The 11199-nt window shown below is 38.9% G+C and overlaps 1 non-coding gene across 1 annotated transcript; it reads left to right on the forward strand.

Annotated features, from left to right (window-relative positions):
* Positions 1 to 10782: 10782 nt before the first annotated feature.
* On the forward strand, positions 10783 to 10889 carry LOC113740494 (small nucleolar RNA R71). Its single transcript, XR_003460489.1, has one exon. It is a non-coding gene; the product is annotated as a small nucleolar RNA R71 (small nucleolar RNA).
* Positions 10890 to 11199: the final 310 nt, after the last annotated feature.

Here is an 11199-nt window from a genome sequence, read left to right on the forward strand (position 1 = left end):
AGGTAGAAGTGGGGGCGTCACAGTTGGTATCAGAGCGCTAGGTTAGAGATCTATATGGGGAACATATTAGATACTCTACCTTAAAACTCGATATGGGATGATTTAGTCATACCTAAAATGAAACTCGGGGAGAACTAGCAACTAAATTAGTTTTACCTCGAGTGATATTTGGAGACGAATTAGTGATTGGGTAAGCATGCATTACAGGATGTTCGAACTAAATAGAGATTTAAATTTCTAACCCAAAAGGTGCTATTATGTTGCAGGGATGAAAAACGGAAATGGAGTTCCGGCAGCTAACGGGAATGGCCATGCTAATGGCCATATAGCGCCTCCTAAACCTATCTTCTATCGAGCTTTGGCTGGGGAAGCTCGAGTACGCTACTCCCCATCTGACAGATATCCCCGATGTGCTTGTAGGGTGACCTTTGCCTACCCAAACCATGTTGTACTGGCCTTGGACGACGAGCGTCGTCAGTTGGTGACTGCCAACTTAGACTTACAGGTTGAGGTGGACGAGTTTCGACAGATGGTGAGCGCTCAGGGTGAGAGGGTCGCCAAGCTTGAGGAAGTGATTGAGGGCGAGGTTGCCACATCTGCTGTGGTTAACGAGGAGCTCCGGAGTACTAGGGCTCAACTTACTAGGCTGAGAGAGGAGGTCCGTAGTCGGGCTTCCGATATTGTAGTTGATGCCACTAGGCTAGTTGATGAGGCTATGGGGATAGCTCAGGATTCTGAGGAGGATCCTGAGGAGGAGGTTCCTCCTGATAGTTCTGCTGCGGACTAGGTCTAGATTGATCGACCTCTTTTAACCCTTTTGACTAGTATTAGTAGGAGTGATGCTAAGTGCTGAGGCCATTGTATTTTGCATGATTGTGTGACCTATTTCTGAGGCACTAGCTTTACTTTAGTCTTCTGTGACTAAAAGTACTCTTGTGGCACCTGTGTGCTATATTTTTGTGACTACCCCATGACTTGCTAATTGTATGAACTGGATATGCTAATTAATGTAAATTATTGTTAATTCTAATGTTTTCTTAATTGGTTCCTATTTTCTATTTTGCATCACATAATTTATTTATTTCTTGCACTAGGCACGCTTAGGTCATGGAAGGACTAAGAGGTGGTCGAGGCCGTGGTCGAGACCGTGGTCGAAATCGTGGGTGAGGGACTAGACAGACCCAACCTCAAGGGGGTGACCAGGGATCGGCAACTGCATCGATCCAAGGTTAGGAAAATATTGAGGGTAATCAAGTGGCTACTGCCATTAATAGGATGACTGATATCCTAGAGCGTTTGGCTGATGGACAAGACCCTGGACCGTTTAACCAACCTGGGGGTCAGGAAAGAGGAGAGGATAGAGTCTTAGAGAGGTTCTTGAAATTTAACCCGCCTAAGTTTCTTGGCGAACCTGATCCTGAGGTGGCGGAGAATTGGTTGGAAAGGATGACCAACATATTCGCTGCTTTAGATTACACTGAGGATAGGCGAGTGAATTTCGCTGCTTTCCAATTTGAGGGAGTAACCCGTGCTTGGTGGGATCTGATAAAAGGAAAATGGGAGAGAACTCAAATCCCTTGGACTTGGGATAATTTCACAAGAAAATTTAATGAAAAGTTTCTTCCGCTCTTAATCCAAGAAAAGAGGGAGAATGAATTTATCAAACTGAAACAGGGAAACCTTAGTGTAGTGGAGTATGAAGAAAAATTTACTAATCTTTCAAAGTATGCTCCCGAATTGGTGACCAATGAGCGGAAAAGAATTAGGCGATTTGTTCAAGGACTTAATGTGGAGATACAAGAGGGCTTGGTTGCAACCCAAATCTCTACATTTACTGAGGCTTTAGAGAAGGCACAAATGGTTGAAAGTGCAAGGTTTCAAGTGAGAGACTTCCACAATAGAAAGAGAAATTTTTCTAGTTATGCTTCTGGACAAACTAGTAAAAATGTACAGCCTTCCAAAATGGGAAAAGGAATGGGAGGATCAAGGACTGCTGGACCTTCGAGAGGAGCTTTATCTAGAGGAGGTCGTAGTGGACTGACACAGGCAAGAAGGGCGCCTTCTAGCGGTTCAACGGTGACCCCTCAAGTTTCGTGTGGTTATTGCGGAAAACCAAACCATTCAGAAAGTGACTGTTGGAAGAAGTCTGGGAAGTGCCTGGCTTGTGGTAGTAGCGAGCATCAGCTTGCGAACTATCCAAATAAAACGAAGACGGGAGGTGATACCTAAAGACCAGAAAAGTCAGCTTCTAAGCAAACTAGTGCCGGAGGGAGTCGACCGAAAGTACCGGGTAGGGTTTATGCATTGGACTATCAATAAGTTCCTGAGGCAACTGCGGTGGTAGAAGGTACGATTCCGATCTTTCACCGTTTAGCTAGGGTTTTAATTGATCAAGGTGCTACACATTCTTTTGTAAACCCTAATTTCATGAGTGGGATAGACTTGAAGCCAATTAAATTACCATATGATCTAGAGATTAAAACGCTTACTGGGGATCAAAGTTTAATTGCTAATTGGGTGTATCAAGGTTGTGAAGTCTGGATTGGGGAACGAAAATTATCGGCTGATTTGATGGGATTGATGATAAAGGGATACGATGTAATTTTAGGAATGGATTGGTTAGCCCGTTATAATGCTCAGCTAAACTGTAGGACGAATGTTATGGAGTTGCGTATTCCAGGAGAAGCAACCCTGAAACTGGATGTAAATGGTAAATTAGCTTCGTCTGCACTTATTTCAGAAATTCGGGTTAGAAAGTTGTTAAGTAAAGGAGCCCAAGGATATTTGGTTTTTCTTATTAACACCCCTAGTGATAAGGTGAATTTGGAGGACATGCCGATAGTGAAAGATTTTCCTGATGTTTTTCCTGAAGAATTGGAGTCCCTACCCCCGGAACGGGAAATAGCCTTTAAGATTGATGTAACTCTGGGAGTAGCCCCTATTTCTAGGACGCCATATCGAATGGCTCCAGCGGAAGTAAAGGAGTTGAAATTGCAACTGTAAGATTTGCTAGAAAGAGATTTTATTAAAGAGAGTGATTCTCCGTGGGGAGCCCCAGTTTTGTTTGTTAAGAAAAAAGACGGGAGTTTGAGGCTATTTATAGACTATAGAGGTTTAAATAATGTTACGACTAAGAATAAATACCCACTGCCTCACATTGATGAGTTGTTTGACCAATTACAAGGGGATGTAGTATTTTCTAAATTGGATTTGAGACAGGGTTATTATTAGTTGAGAATTTTGGAGAAGAATATACCCAAAACTGCTTTTAACTCGAGATATGGGCATTTTGAATTTGCCGTAATGTCATTTGGGTTAACGAATGCTCCTGCTGCTTTTATGAATTTAATGCATAGGGTCTTTAAATCTTATCTAAACCAATTGTGGTGGTCTTTATTGATGACATAATGGTGTATTTTAAGAATGTGCAAAATCATGAGAAACACTTGAGGGTTGTTTTGCAAACCTTAAGGGAGCACCAATTGTATGCTAAATTTAGTAAGTGTGAGTTTTGGTTAAAAGAAGTGACTTTCTTGGGACACATAATTTCTAACGAAGGGATTAAAGTGAATCCAGCTAAAGTTGAAGCTGTTTCGAAATGGAAACGACCGGAAAACCCTACTGAGGTTCGGAGTTTTATTGGATTAGTAGGGTATTACCGGATATTCATTCAGAATTTTTCAAAAATTGCTGGACCCATGACTGAATTGACCAAGAAAAATGGGAAGTTTATATGGAGTCCTAAGTGTGAGGAAAGTTTTCAAGAATTGAAAAGACGGTTAACAAGGGCACCTGTGTTGGCTTTGCCAAACGGAAAAGATAGTTTTGTGGTTTACACAGATGCTTCTAAGGAAGGACTGGGATGTGTTTTAATGCAAGATGGCAAAGTAATAGCATATGCCTCTAGGAAATTGAAACCACATGAAGGGAATTACCCGACTCATGATTTGGAGTTAGCGGCTGTGGTCTTTGCTTTGAAGAAATGGAGACACTATTTGTATGGAGTAACATTTGAGGTTTTTACAGACCACAAAAGCCTTAAGTACTTATTTTCTCAAAAAGAGTTGAATTTAAGGCAACGTAGATTGATGAAATTTTTGGAGGACTATGATTGTACTATCAAGTACCATCCAGGGAAAGCTAATATAGTAGCCGATACCTTGAGTCGTCAAGTATAAATGGCTGGATTGATGATTAAGGAGTTTCAATTATTGGAAAAAGTGAGTTACTGGAATCCTCGATTGGAACCAAGGAAGGTAATTTTGGGGAATATTATAGTAACTTCCACTCTATTGGAATGCATTAAGGAATTTCAAGAAAAGGACACGAAAGTGCAAAAATGGGTAGAAAATGGTAAAATGGAAGACAAGACAGATTTTAATTTGGGGTCAGATGGAATATTGAGATTTCGGAATCGGGTAGTTGTGCCAAGGGATGAAGGGCTTAGAAAGGAAATTTTAGAAGAGGCACACCGATCAAAGTTTACGGTACATCCAGGAGGGAATAAAATGTACCAAGGCTTAAAGAGTCTGTATTTGTGGGAAAACATGAAGAAGGAAATTGCCCAATTTGTCCAAATCTGCTTAAATTGTCAACAGGTTAAAGCCGAACATCAGAAACCGTCAGGACTTTTGCAACCCCTAGAAATACCTGAGTGAAAATGGAAGAATATCACTATGAATTTTGTATCGGGATTACCAAGAACACAGAAAAACCATGATGCGATTTGGGTAATAGTGGATAGATTGACCAAATCGGCCCATTTTCTGCCGATTAACATGAAGTAACCGTTGAAAAAGTTGGCCAAATTGTATTTGGATGAGATCATTAGGTTGCATCGCATACCTGTGAGTATTATGTCCGACAGGGATCCGAGATTTGTTTCGAAATTTTGGCAAAAGATGCAAGAAGTATTGGGGACTAAATTGAATTTTAGTACCACTTATCATCCCCAGACTGACGGACAGTCGGAAAGGACAATACAAACACTTGAAGACATGTTAAGGACTTGTGTTTTGAATTTTGGAGAAAATTGGAGTAAGTTTTTTACTTTAGTGGAATTTGCCTACAATAATAGTTTCCACTCTTCTATTCAGATGGCCACGTATGAGGCATTTTATGGTCGAAAATGTAGGTCTCCAATTTGTTGGGACGAAATAGGTGAACGGAAAATCCTAGATCCGACCACAGTATCTTGGATTGAGGAAACTAATGAAAAGGTAAAGTTGGTACGACAAAGAATTCAGGTTGCCCAGAGCCGCCAAAAGAGTTATGCTGATAATCGGAGAAAAGAATTGGAGTTTAATGTTGGAGATTTGGTATTTCTCAAGATTACACTTCTGAAAGCAAGGTTGAAGTCCGGGAAAGGAAAGAAATTACAACCAAGATTTGTAGGGTCTTATAAGATTATCCAACGTGTGGGGAGTGTAGCCTATAAGTTGGAATTACCGCCGAACTTATCTCAAATCCATAATGTGTTTCATGTATCTATACTTAAGAAATATCATCCGGACCCTTCTCACGTCTTACAACCGGAAAATGTTGATATTGATGAGACCTTAACCTATGAGGAAAAACCGATTAAGCTTCTGGATAGGAAGGTAAAGAAATTGAAGAATAAATAGATACCATTAGTGAAGGTCCTCTGGAAGAACCATGGGTTGGAAGAAGCAACTTGGGAGGTCGAAAAAGCAATTCGAGAAAAGTATCCAGACCTGTTCGTCAATCAAGGTAAATTTCGAGAACGAAATTTTTTAAGGAGGAGAGGATGTGAGGATTCGAAAATTTTTATTATTTTAAAATCCCTAATTTTGGTTTAATTAATTATTTATTTGGATTTTTGCCACGAATAATATTTTCTAGCCTTTTCAGACCTAAGTACATGGTTTTATAGTTTCGTTATATTTTTAAAGTGTCTCATTTTAAAAATAAATAAAATAAAAATATAGATAAATAAACAAATATTTTCTTATAAGCTTATTTAGCGAAAACGTGTCTAAACACTTTAACCAATTGGGAGTACAATAAGCTCAAAAATTTGAGACCTATACAATGGTCCTAAAATAGACAATTTTAGGTTTAAACACACAAGTAATAGCTAGTGGTACGATCGTTATAAGAATTTCTCAAAGGTTTCAATTTTATTGCGCCTAAATTAGAAATACGTGTTTTCACGAGCGCTTAATTGAGGGACTTTGGAGCATTATTTTGGGACAATTAAAAATAAATAATATTTATATGAATGTAAGTGCCCTAAAGGTTTAGTGCACTAGTGCAACAAACGTAAGAGAAATCGAACACAAAACGCGCGCGTAGGGCACTAGTTGTAATTGATTTGACGTATTTAAAATATTAGACGTCAAGCGTCTTTTGTACGCAAAGGAAACCAGAACCGCATCTCATTTCTTCTAGCTGCAATGGACGGATAGCTTCAGCCGTAACAGCTTCACCATTCCTTCTACAAATTCACCAAATCACTACCAAAACCTCCATAGATTCAACCAAAACTTCACATACACTTAACTCTACACTTGGACAACACTTTAAGCTGAAAAAGGGAGGAGCTTCACGGTTTTCTTCAGGCTTCAAAGGGACCGAAATTTTCTGATTTGAACAACCATCAAAGTAGGTAATGATCAACTACCTTAAACTTGTCTTATGGAGGTTGATTTATGCATTTGAGCTGAAATCTTCACTTTAGTAGCTTGTATTGTTCAAAAAAAAGTGGGTTCTATGAATTCCCACTCTTAGGTTGTTGCTGATTTTGTGCTTGATGAAGTTTATGATATCGGATCAGTGTTTAAGTTAGTGATTTGTTGAAGGAAAACTGCTGGAAACTCACGTTGATTGCAATGGCCAAGTTTGACCATTTTGCCTCTGTTTGTTCGGCCACTTTACTGCAGATATTTGAGGATTTAATGGCTTGATTGTGTTATTTACATGTTGTAGAAGTAGTGTACAAAATTTCGTTGAAAAATATTGAGTTATGGTTGATCAAAAGAATTTACTTTCCAAAGCTAGTAATCTGGAAACGGTTGCCGTCGTAACCAGACCAGTGTTCGTGTTTCATCCATAACTCCGTACTCCGACGTCGAAATCGAGTGCCGTTAGCGGTATTTGAAACTAGACGTTTCCATGTTTCCAACGGTGTATAATGCACATACTGGTTCCATGTGTGTGAACCGCATCATTCATCTGAATTCAGTTGTCCTGTTTCTCCGTTCTGCCGAAATGATTTGATGATGCTGCAACTTTAGGCTTAATTTCGAACCAGTTGCATGCTGAAACTTGTAACGATTTCTTCTGTGAAATTTTAGCCCTGTGAATGTATTTTCTAACAATATCAACCATTCTCAATTCCGAGTTAAATTGAGGGAGTTATGATCAAAATACGGCGACTGCCTCGTTTTAGAAAATCTTAGATTTGGACAGATTGCCTTAAGGATTTTTCCAAATTTTGGTTGATTGATTAACCACCTTTCCGAGGGTATTTTTCCATGAAATTTGATAGAGAGATACCCTTCATATGGGAGTATTATACTGCAAAATTTGGTGTCAATCCAAGTCCGTTTCGACACTTAATAAAAGATCCAAAGTCAGAACCAAATCTGGAAATTTTGTAACAGTCTTGAATTTTTCTCAACTTTGAGCTACCATATCTTGGTGCTCAAAACTCCGATTCTTGAGCTGCTTGTTCTGTCCAAAACTTTGCTTGCACTTCTAATTGAGTTATAAATTTCAAGGGCTGGTTTGCAACGAGTGATTTTTGCCGAATTTCCAAAGTTAGCGAAAAACCAACCCCGGCTCAATCCTGGTAATCTAGAACAGCAACTTTAGGCTCATTTTTGAATACCTTTGACTTAGATTCATGGAACAGTGTTTTCTAAGGACTTTTAGTACTTTGAAAGACGATTCCAACGGTACCAAGTTTATCAAGTTTTGACTAGTAGAAAAGAAGTTATGATTTTTCAAAGATTTAACCAAAAATCGAAAATTCTGAAATTTCAAAGGAAATCCGCGCGGGAACTATTCTACCAGAATCCGGCCAGTTTCTGGCCGGATTATCGGCCGGATTGGTGGTGAAATTTGAAAAAAAGGGAGGTTAGCCACTGCCTCCAATCCGGCCAGAAATTCGGCCGGATATCCGGCCAGGTTCCTGCCGGATTGTGACGTGGCCAACCCTCTTTCGATTTTGATCATTCCTTTTGCAATCATTTCGCTCGTACTCGTTTCCAACCAATGATTTTAAGGATAATAATCCAATTTTCTTTTACTTGAGTCCTACACCTTTTGAGAATCCAACTTCAAAGGCAAATCAAACGAAGTTTCAAATATTTTCGAACCTTACTCGTGTTCAATCTTTCTCACCACTTGGGGACCTATAGTAATTATCTAATATTCGATGTTCAGGCACGCACGAGGACCTCCAAGAGGACCCTACCGTGGAAGTTTGAACTCTCCCTCCAACCTACTTGCTTGCATAACTTGGTGAGTGTCAAGTGTATGCCTACTTGAACTCTAAAGTCTTGATTCATGCTTGACTTACCTGATTACATGCTTAGTCTATTTGATTTTGAAAAATGGAATCGAGTGTGTACTTAATCGCACTCGTTCTCATTTGGCACAAATGACTCATGTCTAACATGCTCTGCTTGGTTTACATGACCTACAATACATGCTTAAACCTGTTGAATGCTTAAATATATACCATGGTATGCTATGATTGCATACGTCGATGGAGTGAATCTCCTCGACATTTACATGATACATGGGGGACGCCCAAACTCATAGGCCAACCTTGGAACTCGAACCGGCATGGGTTTGGTCGGGAACCTCGGTGAACCATGAGATTCATATGATAAGCTTGATCTATTGAGAGATCTCGCTTGACATACTCGTAAAGTATCGCCTTATAAATGTCGTGCGGGCCCGAAGTGGTGTATGGTGGTCGGATGAGAAGTCAGTGGTGAACTACGGATATGAAAATATCAACCCAGTTGACGGAGAGTCATCACGGGGAGATATACAAATGACATCGGCAAATGTGGAACTTAGCTCCTGAGAGCTTCCATATCCTTGAATTGTTTCTGGTTACATTTTGTCGGCATTATTAATTACTTGCAAGCTATTACCTGAATTGTATTTGGACTTGTTATCTGAACTATGTGTCTGCATGTGTGTTCTTGGCCTCACGAGCGTTTTGCTCACCCTGTAGATTTGTTTTCCTTAACAGGTGTGAACTCGGAGGTAAAATGGAGAAGCCCTCCTGATGTACTTTTGTTTTAGGGTTTGCTATTACTTTTGGTTATGCCTTTGATTTTGGGATTGTACTTTTGGTATGGAAATGTAACCTTTGGACGAAATGTATTTTGTATACTAACGTGTGGTTTGGAGAATGGATGACTATTATTAAGTTTGAACGCTTGCGCATTTATTGTATCTAAGTTATCGGTTTGTATTGTGTGGTCCGGCTATAAGTTGAATGGAATTGCTTGAGTCCTGGCGAGAGCTAGGCAGGCGTCCCGCGGATACCCTTTGGTTCGCCTTAGGGAGAAGTGGGGGCGTCACAAAGAAACCGTGAAACTCCCAAGATCCTTTAACTTTGGTAGTAGTTTATTTTGTATAATGACACTACATTCCTCGGTTAATGCAATAGTCTCGCAATCCTTTAATTTTCTCTTTTTGATCATTATTTCCTTGAGAAACTTTGCATAAGAGGGAATCTGCAAAATAGTATCAACAAATAGAATGTTAATATGTAATTACTTAAAAATGTTAACGAACTTCTCAAATTCTTTGTCAACTCATGATGGTTTCAATCTGTGTGAAAATGGAACCGGTGGAGGGATAAGTAAGTGCTACGAAATTGATGATTCATTCATTTCTACAGCTTCCTTCCCTTTTTCTACCTCCCTCTCCTCTCTATTTTTCTTTGCTTTTTCTTGTTCAAACACATTTTCATTTTCTATCTTCATTTTAGCTCTTTGAGGTTCACTTAATTACTTACTACTATGGAGAGTTATAACCTTCATATACTCTCTTGGATTTACCTCAGTTTGTTCGGTAGCTCCCCTTGATTCCTATTGTTTATCACATTGGCTATTTGACCAAATTGGATCTCTACATTTCTATACATATTGGTAATTTGGTCAATTCTCCGCTTGATTCTTTCAAACTTTTGCATATTGGCATTAGCTAGTTTTTCAATCTTGTCATTATACATTCGCTAACTTCTCGATTGCCAATTTTCATGACGGTTTACTCTCCATTGGTGGTTGTCTAAGTTGAAAATCAAGTGGATTAGGAGCCCTTGGTTGGTTCCCTTGTTCCTTCCAGCCAAAATTTGGATAATTTCACCATCTTAGATTGTAGGTATTGGAGTATGGGTTGTTTTAAGGTTGCTGGTTGTAGTTATTTAGGTATTGTACCTGTTCTACACTAGAACAATTAGAATCATTATATTCATCATCACATAAATTACATAAAACAATAACTATCTCTTGACTTGAACTAGCCCCAATTTGCCGATCAAACATTTTTACTACATTATCCATTTTGGCATTCAACATGTTTAAACTATCAAGTTCAAACACACATGCGTGTCTTCTCGTGTTACTACGCTCATTGATCCATTGATAATTATTTGCAGCCATCTTCTTGATCAAATGTTGAGCCTCCTCAGCCAACTTACCCAGCAATGCATCTTTAGCCGTTGTATCCCTATGAATCTTGGTCGTATATATGAATCTATTGTAAAACGTTTAAACCACGAGCCAATCAAACAAGCCATGATGTGGATATTTATATAAAAACTCCCAAAAATGTTCCTAAGTTTTATATAAAGACTCTTCGTCCTGTTGAAAAAATCTAGTTATACCCATACAGAGTTTAATAGTTTTGCCTGGTAAAAAAATTTATTTAGAAATGTCTTGGACAAATCGACCCAAGATCCAAGATATGAAAATATTAAGAGAGTGTGATTACAATCAAACTTTGGCCTTGTCCTTTAAAAAAAAGGAAACAATCTAAAGCTAATTGCATCATCACTAACTCCATTAAATTTAATTGTATCACATATTTTCAAAAAGGTAGAGAAATGGGAATTAGGATCTTCAGTAGCATTATCTCCATATTGAGATTGTTGCATCATTCAAATTAGTGCAAGTTTAAATTCAAAATTATTAGTATTTACCATAGATC

The sequence above is a fragment of the Coffea arabica genome, chromosome 4c (genome assembly GCF_036785885.1).
Source record: "Coffea arabica cultivar ET-39 chromosome 4c, Coffea Arabica ET-39 HiFi, whole genome shotgun sequence".
In the NCBI taxonomy this organism is placed as follows: Eukaryota; Viridiplantae; Streptophyta; class Magnoliopsida; order Gentianales; family Rubiaceae; genus Coffea; species Coffea arabica.